Genomic DNA, 10,019 nt, shown 5'->3' with positions numbered 1-10,019 from the left:
TTAACCTTCAAAGAAAACACAAATCCAATGTCAGAAGGCTTGACTAAGGAGCCGAGGTCTTTGCTGTGGGTTTCTGTAAAGGGGCTATCCCCGTGGTTTTACAAAGCACACCAGGGGAAGCAGTTTCTCAGAAAATCTCTCTGGATATAATCCTTCTTCCCAACGTTCCATGTCCATGCAACCCTGCATCTCTGGTTCCTTGCTACTTCCTCCTGAAGTCACCCTCCTGCAGGGGTCTGGTGTACTTGCTCACACGGTTCTACCACATCTGTCCCCAGTGTCCTAGGCTGTAAGACTCAGAGGTTCTCCCAGGCCCCCTTGTTCCTATAGCAACGAGGTATAGAGTATCCTGGGAAACAGTCCTCTTTGTGTTTTGAGCAATGCATTGTCATGGAATATCTATAATAAATTAATGTATTCATCCACATGTTTTGATTATTGTGGGGAATTAAAAACATGCAAAAACAGGAAAAAGAGCTTTATGAGCCCCCATGTATCTATCACATTCTGCTTCAACAATTTTCAACATACTTGTCTGTCTATTATTTCCTATATATCTCTAACACCTTTCAGATTATTTTGGAGAAAATCCTAGACATAATAAATAATATCAGGTCATTCATCAATACTTCAGTTTTATATCTAAAATATATTTTTATTTTGAAGAATTTTAAATTTAAGGTTACAACTACATACATATAGTACACCTAGATTTACCAAGATTTTATCATTCTCTATACACACACACACACACACACACACACACAGCCTTTGTGTGTTTTTCATAAAACTATTTGAGAGAAACTTGTAGGTATCTTGACTTTTCATTCCTAAATGATTCAGATTGTTATTCCTAAGATCAAAGACATTCTCTTGCATAACCATAAAACAATGTTCAGTTCAGGAAATTTAACCTAGATTATAAAACTTATATAGAATCTATATTAAAATATCAATATCATGATAGCAACTTTTACTGATCCAGAATCTACTCTAGGATTATACATTACACTGAATTGTGTTTTCTCCTTAAACTTTAATTTGAAAATCACCATTAATCTTTGTCTTTTATGAACTTTGACATTTTGAAGAGTAGGAGTCAATTGTTTTGTAGAAAATGTCCCTGATTTAACTTTGTTCCATTGGTCTTATGATTGCATTTCTGGCAGGAATGCCACTTAACTGAGGTAGTCACAAAGGGAGCAGCACATGAAGTCAGTCAGGATGCCATTACTAATGGTGCTAACTTTGATCACTTGATTCAGATGGGGTCTGCATATTTATCTGCTGTAAAAATACTCTTTTCTGTTTGAAATACATAAGCAACAGGCTTTGAAATGTTTAATAGAACATGTTTCTCACTGTGCTTTCACTCAGTGATTTTAGCATTCGTTGATGATTCTTGCCAGGATAAATTCTATTATAGTTGCAATATGGTAAATTTTGAAATAATTCCTTCTTAATTTATTAATCAGCATTCTACTGTAGAGCTTTCCCTTTTCCTTCCTCATCTTTTTTTTTATTTACCCATTTCTTTTTTTAAATTTAAATATTTATTTATTTTTTAGTTTTAGGTGGACACAATATCTTTTATTTTTATGTGGTGCTGAGGATTGAACCCAGTGCTTCTTGCATACTACGTGAGCACTCTACCACTGAGCCACAACCCCAACCCTTACTTACCCATTTCTTTGTATTTCTTATTATCTGTATGAACACATGAATTTTTAATTCAAAGTATTCTAATGTATTGCTGTCATTTATTTTGATACTTTCCCCAAATTTGACCAAGCCAGTTCCTTATTGTGTTTCTTTTCTGATTACTTTAATGGCAGGAGATAACTTTACAGCAAAAATTTTAAGCATACCTCTTTGCCTCATAATAAATCTTGGCTCACTGAACAGGACTGGCCTGTCACCTACTTCCCATCTGGTGTTCCTTCTCTTTAGAAGGCTTGTGGGCAGAACCTCCACCCTTTGTCTCTGGCCTTGGGCTATTTATCACTTTCAGGTTCCTTCCCTATGATGGCTTAAACCTCCCCTTTGGTTTGCCTGCTTTCTCGCCTCCCGAGCTCTTAGCAGAGTTCCTAAAGCAGACTAGGTACTTATTAATGGGCAAATGAATAGTTCTAAATCATTAGAAATAAACTTTTGAAAACTATGGCTAAATAAATGTGCTACATGATGGGGCTGGAGATGTGGCTCAAGCGGTAGCGCGCTTGCCTGGCATGTGTGCAGCCCGGGTTCGATCCTCAGCACCACATACAGACAAAGATGTTGTGTCCGCCAAATACTAAAAAGTAAATATTAAAATTCTCTCTTCCTTTCTCTCACTCTTTCTAAATAAATAAATAAATGTGCTACATGAGAATATACAGGATGAAAATGTGTTTATTTTTCACAGAAAATACAGGGAGAATGAAAAAATGTCTCAGCAACTGAAACACTGGCCTTTAAAAGGGAATAATGTCTTGCTTTTCTCATTGGTTAAATCAACATTCATTCATTCAACAGTTACTATGTGCCACCTATAATGTTACAGAGATTACTGAGATGCATCTGGCCCCGGGGAAACTGATCATTTTATTGGAGTGACAGTCACATGTCAATTGAAGATTAGAGTGTAATATAATAAAGCTTTAATAGAGCTATGAGTGAAGCACAAAGAGGACACAGAAGGAAAATCAACCATCGACAGAGAATAGATTTAATGGTTGACTTTTGAGTTATTATTTGAAGAATAAGCAAGATTTGACTAAAGTAGGGAATACTTATGGCAAGGGAAATTACATTCTTTAGAACCTAGGGGCTCGTGAAAGCATCACACATTTAGAAACAAATTCTTTCCTCTCAATGCAGTGCTAGGGTTTGAACCCAGGGCTCTGGAGCATGTGAGGCAAGCACTCTACTACTGAGCCACATCACCAGCCCTGTGTTTTGTTTTCATAGGACTTACCACAAATCTGTTGATTTGCCTTTCAGTCTACAGTGCAAAGCTTGTGCTACATTCCAGAGTAGCCCTAGCAACTCACCCAATGTCTTAAAACATGTTTGGTACATGAAGGTGATCGAAAAGTTATGGTGTCTAACCCCACAGGGTACGAAAGGTAAGTGATGGGCTGAAGGAAGACAGGCTAGGACTAGTTTGTGAAGGGACTTCTTTCCATGAAAGAGAGTTGGTTTTCCTTGTAGGGGGAAAAAAAAAACAAACAAAAAACAAGGATCCAGTGAAGGCCTTTAATGAAAAGATGGTGACAAAAATTTTTAAGGAAATGCTTGTTGGCACTATGAATGATGGACAGTAACAGAAAGCAAACCTACTAGGGAGAGGGAGAAATGTTTTAATTCATTTTTTTTTCTCCTGAATTATCATATATGCTTTCAATATTAGAGGAAAACTCAATCTTAGGTGATTATTATCTGTAAAAATACAGCTATGAATATTTAATTTGCGATTTTTTTTCCCCGGATGTATCAGGTATTACAAAGGAGAAGACACTGATAAGGATGGCATTACACATCTATCCAATATAAGGGGGAGGAGTACAGGAGGCTTTCTTCCAAAATGTAGAACTGTCAGAATTTGAACATCATGGATAGGAACGAACAAGCAGCCCAGGTACACAAAGACCACGAATACACATACACAGACCCAGACCCACAACAGCCCCAGTCCTCTACCATGCTAGGGGCAGAACCCAAGGCTCAGACCCAGAATAGTCTCCCTCCACTGTGGTAAAACCCATGGCTAGGCAAGCACTCTAGTACTAAGTCACATTCCATTAGCCTAACGCCTTTTTAATGGGGACGGGGGAGACGGGCCACAAAATTTGGAATAATTCACATATGATATATATCATCAAGAGCAAAGATACAGAAAACCAGGCAATAAGCTTAAAGGGAATGCTTTGTGCCCCGCTCCCCCCCCCGCCACACACACACACTAAAATTGATCAAGGGAGGGTAAGACATTCTTGTTTTGGAAGACATTTGCTACTCGTGTCTAGAGTCTTTCCATTCTCGTTGAAATCGCACGGAGTTTTTGTGGACCCCGCTCAGGAGCTACTGAAAACACCTTCAGTTTCTCAGTTCCAACCCCTCCTCCACATTCCGCACTTGCAAAAGCCAGTCTTCCAGACCCAGGGCCTCGCTGGGGGCGGGGAGAGGGGACTCTGGGCCAAGGTCGCCGTCGCCAAAGGCGCGAGGATCTAGGTTAGGGGTCGCGGTCCCGATGGGCAGGGTTGGGAAGGGGTCGCAGGACGCAGGCATGAAAGGAGTCCAGGCCCTGGAGAAGCGACACGGGAAACGGTCCCAGTGGTGGGGGGGCGCAGGCGTCCCTCTGTCGGTGGGTGGCACAGGGGCAAGGGAAGGGTTCGAGATATCGGGGAAGGGAACAGAGGCAAGGGAACAGATGCAAGGGAATGGATCAAGGGAGGGTAAGACATTCGAGAGCGTTCTCGACCTGAGTGTTCTCTGATGCCTATGAGAGGTACACGCAGTAACCGTAGTCCCTGGGTCAGGTCGCTCCCAAGACCTGGTCGGAAACAACCTCGCAGCCTACCGCCTTCAGGCGGGGCCGCGGGGCGTGGCGAGAGGCTTGCGGCGGCGTGGGGCGGGGCGGGCAGCGTGCGTGCGCCGTGAGTGCCCCGGGAGCGGGGCGGGGCGCGATAGAGAAGGGAGTTGTGCGCGCCGCGGGGCGGGCGGAGGACGTGCGCGCACGCGCCAATCACAGATGCCGCGAGAGGGGTGCGCGCGGAGAGGCCAAAGGAGGCGGAAGGACGGCCCGGGTGTCGCCCGTATCCAATCACCGCGTCGCGCCGCCATGACGTGAGACTCTCCCGGGCGCCGTTCGCCAGTCGGCTGGCCCGGAGGGTGAGTGCGCCGGTGCAGGGCGCGGGGGCGCGCGGGGGCGGGACTTCCGTAGGTCCCCGGAAGTGGGAGCTGTGTGTTCTCATGCGAACGGGAAGGAGCGTTGGGGATCCGGAGTCTCGAGGTTGAGACATTTTCGGGCCCGAAAGGGGAAGAATCCATCCCCGCCGCAGCCAGCCCGCGCCCGCACTTCTTTTCTGCCTTCGGCCCGGCCCGGCCGCGCCGCCTCTTCCTGCCGTCTCCCTCCTCGGCCGTCCCCGCGTGTTGCGCGGTCGCCGGGCACCGGGGCTGCGGCGAGGAGCCCGCGGGCGGCCGGTCGGGCGGGGCGGGCGGCGCTGACAGGTGAGCTGGCCTTCCTTGACCACCGGCTGGGTGGCCTTCCTCCTGGGCCGGTGCTCGGACCCGCGCCCGCGCCCGTCTGTCACCGGGCCGCCATCTTCCCGGAGGGACGAGGCCCGCGGCGGGCAGGGCAGGGCCGGGCCAACTCGGGGAGGACCTGGGCAGGGCCGGGGACAGGCTTCGGTCGGGGATGACTGCGGCTGGGGCCTGGGTTTGGAGGGCCGGGCAGGACCGGGGCCGGGGGGACCAGCGGGGCCGGTGCTGGGGTCAGGTGGGGCGGGGAGGACTTGCGGGTCAGGGCCGAACGGGTCCGGCACGGCCTGGCCGGCAGGGTTGTGGCACGGCGGGGCGGGTCCAGGGTCGCCCCCGAGGCCTTGTGCCTTAGGCCCAGCGGGTTCGCCCGTGCAGAGAATGGGCTGGGGGCGTAGGCCGCGAGCGCCCTCGGGCCGGGCCGGGCTGGGCTGGGCCGGGCCGGCGCCGGGTCCCGCAGTGCGGCGCGGGGCTTCGCCCCCTCCGTCCCGCCGGAGCTCGGCTCAGGCGGCCTCGCTGCTGCTCCGTCAGGGATGGGTCATTAGGGAATCGCATTCCATTAGAACCAGGAAGTTGGGATCTTGTCGCTCGAGTGTTTGGAATGCTACCTTTGCCACTTGATAGATCCGAGCAGGGGTACATCCTGAAGGAGTTAAAAAATGAAAGTCAAACGGGTAGATTCCCAGCGTTGGTCACAGGACTGGGATCTACAGTCTGCACAGGAGCTGGTCAGGAACTTCTTAGCCACCTACTTCTCCGGGGTGTACGGTTGTAACGTCGAGAGCAATTTCGACTTCAGGCCATTGCGTATTGTAACTTTTAGTGAATGTAATCTGGCCTTCTCCCTCATTTTCATGTAAAACGGTCTTGAATTTTAGCTGAGATGGAACCTGCGAAAATTATGTCTGCCTGACTTTCATTTGAGACCTTTTCACTGGCAGCAAAATATCTGGACTTAATCATAAACTCAAAGTTTGAGGTTTTCTGTAACTGAATAAACGGAGTTCTCTTGACTGTGTAGTAGAGTTAGTTTGTGAGTATGAACATAAAGTGCGAGGGGTTTGATAGAGATAATAGCAACTTGAAGTGAATGTGTGAGTAAATATTAAAGTCATTTTCTCTTTTGAATTTTTTTTGTGGGGGCAGGATATTTAGCTATTATTTTCGGCTGTGTTAAATACTGAATTTGTGCTGAGTTGTAGTTTGCAAAGGCCACAAAGGGAGAGAGGAGTGATGTTCACTTTTTGGGGGTGGTGAGACAGTATGTGATTTCCATACTTCCCCAACCTGCCTGGCTCCCCTAATTTACAGTCAGGGTAATTTACAGAAGTTGAAATGGTTGTGGCTTTTCCCTCTGTGTTTAATGTACTGAAAGGCAGTTTTGTAATCAAGCTATACAAGAAATGACTTAAGGAGGTTTGCTTGAGTTGTTAAAGTGAAATACTTTCTGAAAGGCATCAAATTAACACGTTATTTAGTCAACCATAAATTTAATTCATATACTTCCTTTGAAGAAAGGGAAATAAATTTTATTCTGTATTCTAAAATATTAATGTGACTGTTTACAGGAATAAAAATATGACATGGCTTCTTGTTTATTAGAAATTATTTTCTTGGTGCTTTGATTTCCATATCTGTAAAAGAGGGATGATAATACCCTTACAGGACTATTGTATCACAAACATGTAGATGTTGGCTGTTTTTGCTATTTTATTATTGAACTGCTGTTTTAATGTTTACTGTGTAACAGTTAACTTTACTAGCAGAATTTGTTTATTTGTTTGTTTTCCTTGATCAGGGGTATCTGGGCAGAGAAGACAGGTTCTGAAGGCAGAATGTAAATTTGGACAAAAGAGTTACACTACGTTTGAGTAGGAACCAGAGAGAAAATAGATGATAATATAAGTATAGAATTTTCTTAGCATTCATTTTGCCACGTTCTCTAGATGAGTAGCTGAAATTAAGTGGCAGCAAATTCAGGGAGAAAGTTTATTTTACTTAATGTTCCTGAGAATTGCCCTTGAAAAAAATGAGATTTAGAGAATTAATTGAATTTAATGTGATTACCATAAATATAAACAAATTTTGACAAATGTATATTTAAACTTGAAACATTTTACTTGGTCACCTGTTTTTATGAAACCATCTTCACCTTATCCTAAAACATAATTCTCAAATACTAAATACAAATTGAGACATCGAATTGTTAATGGTAATTACAATAAATTGCCCTAAGTTACCAGAATAGCTGCACTCTTAGTATAGATAGATTGCAACAATATTTACAAATTTTTGTAGTGACCAAGAAATGACTGACAAGCTTCTTTCTTTCACTGTTTTAAAAGTGTCATGCTGGCATTCATAACTTTTCTACGAAACTATGAACTAATATTATAATCTAGGTCTTCCAGTTTTAGTAAGGTGTTATCTTTTTGATGGTCTCTTGAGGTTGAAAAAATGCTGTGTTGGAACAAATTCCATATGTTCTTAAGTTAGAGTAAATTTTGAAATGTTTTATAATCCTTGCTATACTCTTGCAGATTTCTCTCAGTTTTAAGGATATTCTTTCAGATTGATAAATGTAAGAAAATCCTAAGGTATACTTCTGTAATTTCTCCTATAAAACGATCAGAACAACCTTTTTATATTGGGTAGAAGAAAATGTCAACACTAGAATTGTATTGGTGGAAAATACAGTATTAAAAATGGACACTGCTCCAGGGGTTTGCTTTTACTTTGTTTTGAGACTTTTTTCATATGAAAGAGTTCTCCTTTTTCTATAAGAGTAATTTTAGAGTACACAGTACATGAAAGACTACCTTCTAAGATGGTTAAACTCATCATATCTTAATTTTACTTTACATTAGTTCAGTTTAAACTTTTTGCTCTTAGGCTTGTTGATATCTTTGAAGTTGCTGTACTTCTGAAGTTATATTGAATGAAAAATGAATTTTTATTTATTTATTTTTAAATCAGGACATGAATTGTAAGGTAGAAAGCCATTGGGTTCCCTTGTGAAGAGAAGGAGAATAAATTCTGTCTTGGAATTTTTCCCCCTGATGTTCTAATGGTGTTTTTCCCACGTGTAAATATCTCCTTTAGGAACAGGGGAAAATATTAGCTCAGCTGTTTCCTTCCTTTCTCTTCCTTGTCCTCCTTCCCCTGTACCTTTTGCCCCTCAATACCTTATAAACTCTCCTTATACTGTTTTTTTCTGTGAATCTGTCATGACTCTTATTTTAATCATGAAGGATTTGCAGTTGAGTGATGTTGCTGATTTTTCATCTTTCATAGTCTTGTTCTTTCTTTGTTGTCAGCCTCAGCTAGTGTGATGTGTGCCATAGAGTGCACAATAACATTGACAATATTTCATACTTAACCTAAATTTGAAAGCATGATAATTTTTTTAGGGGGCATTTAATACTCATGATATAACACCTAGTCTTCACTGAAAATGTTTGTGAAATCAATAAGTTAGGCTGGTATTTATTTGCCTGATCAAAATAATTTATTATTTGCATATACTGATTTGTTATACTATAGTCAGATTACTATAAAGTTATATATTTATTGCTTGGCCCTTTATAGAACCTCATCAGGACTGTCCCAGGTGCTCCTAAGCATAGCATGCCTCCCATGTGTGTGACTGTGCTACTACCTCTGTCTTCTTTCATTTACTGCCCCACCTTACAGGCTGGATCACTGCTTCTCTCTTTTCTGCCCTTTCTTCTCTCCCTCCCCCTCAACTCTGGTGTTGCAAACATAGGTGCCTTTGCCTGAAATTGAATGTCCCTCTTTTAAATTTTTAAAAATTTTTACTTATTTCCTTAACTTATCTTTAAGAAGGCATTTCAGGAGTTTTTGCCTCAATTCCTGAGATTAGACTCAGGGCTTCTCTATTTTCATAGCACCTTAAGTATACTTTGTCTTATTCAGCAATTATTAATTAATATAAGCTCCTTATGAGCAAGATCCTTTGTATATACCTCATTACCCAACTCAGAGCCTGGTATACTATAGATGTTTAGTAAAATTAGTTCAACTAGAGGGATAAAAGCATGCCTAATGACAACTCCCACCTTAGTTTTAGAGAAATTGTTTCCAGATCATGTATTTGCTTAAGTATGTAAACAAATGTGAAAATTTTCACTAAAAAAGATACATTAGAGCCAAGGCTTGGCGTAGATCTGTAATCCCAGTGATTTAGGAAGCAGGGCAGGAGGATTGCAAGTTCAAGGCCAGCCTCAATTTAGGGAATCCCTAAGCAACTTAGTGAGACCCTGTTTCAAAATAAAAATAAACAAACAAATAAAAAGGGCTGGGGATTTAGCTTACTAATAAAGTGTCCCTGGATTAAAGAAACTTTCTCCTAGTGCATAAAAATTATATTGAAAAAATTTTAACTGACTTTTCATAGCTGCATCTACTGTATAAGTGGTTTTGGTACAGTAATTTAACTGTAAGACCTCCAGATTTTACATTCTCAGTCTTCCAATCTTGCCTTTTTTGTTTTGCTTTGAAATTAAAACAAATTAGCCAAAACAAAGCAGTTATAATATTGAAAACATTTTTAATGCAGTGTTCTATTTAATCATGTAGACTAGCATTTGGATGGTGATGGCTCTCGGTTCTAAGCTTCCTCAGGTAGATCCCAATAACTGTCACATTTATTATGGCATATCTTGCACCAGACTCTCCTTGTTTTTCTTCCCTGCTTTATTTTTCTTCACAGTACTTATTGAATTATAACACGCCATATAAATTACTTAGGGGTAGTTTGT

At 42.3% G+C, this 10,019-nt stretch overlaps 1 protein-coding gene and 1 long non-coding RNA gene across 3 annotated transcripts in view; one reads left to right on the top strand and one right to left on the bottom strand.

Annotated features, from left to right (window-relative positions):
• Nucleotides 1–3,223: 3,223 nt before the first annotated feature.
• LOC143379277 (uncharacterized) lies at nucleotides 3,224–4,605 on the bottom strand. Its single transcript, XR_013088451.1, has 2 exons — nucleotides 4,463–4,605; nucleotides 3,224–4,285 (listed from the first exon to the last, which is right to left on the bottom strand). It is a non-coding gene; the product is annotated as an uncharacterized LOC143379277 (long non-coding RNA).
• Nucleotides 4,606–4,950: 345 nt separating this feature from the next.
• Larp4b (La ribonucleoprotein 4B) overlaps nucleotides 4,951–10,019 on the top strand; it is a 93,542-nt gene continuing 88,473 nt past the window's right edge. For both annotated transcript variants that reach the window (XM_076832127.1, XM_076832126.1), the window contains exon 1: nucleotides 4,951–5,211. The gene's annotated coding sequence lies outside the window, so the exon portion shown is untranslated. The remainder of the gene's footprint in view (nucleotides 5,212–10,019) is intronic.

The sequence above is a fragment of the Callospermophilus lateralis genome, chromosome 13, assembly GCF_048772815.1.
Source record: "Callospermophilus lateralis isolate mCalLat2 chromosome 13, mCalLat2.hap1, whole genome shotgun sequence".
Lineage (NCBI taxonomy): Eukaryota > Metazoa > Chordata > Mammalia > Rodentia > Sciuridae > Callospermophilus > Callospermophilus lateralis.
The sequence above is the reverse complement of the archived record's forward strand: the minus strand, read 5'-3'. Positions and strand labels throughout refer to the sequence as shown.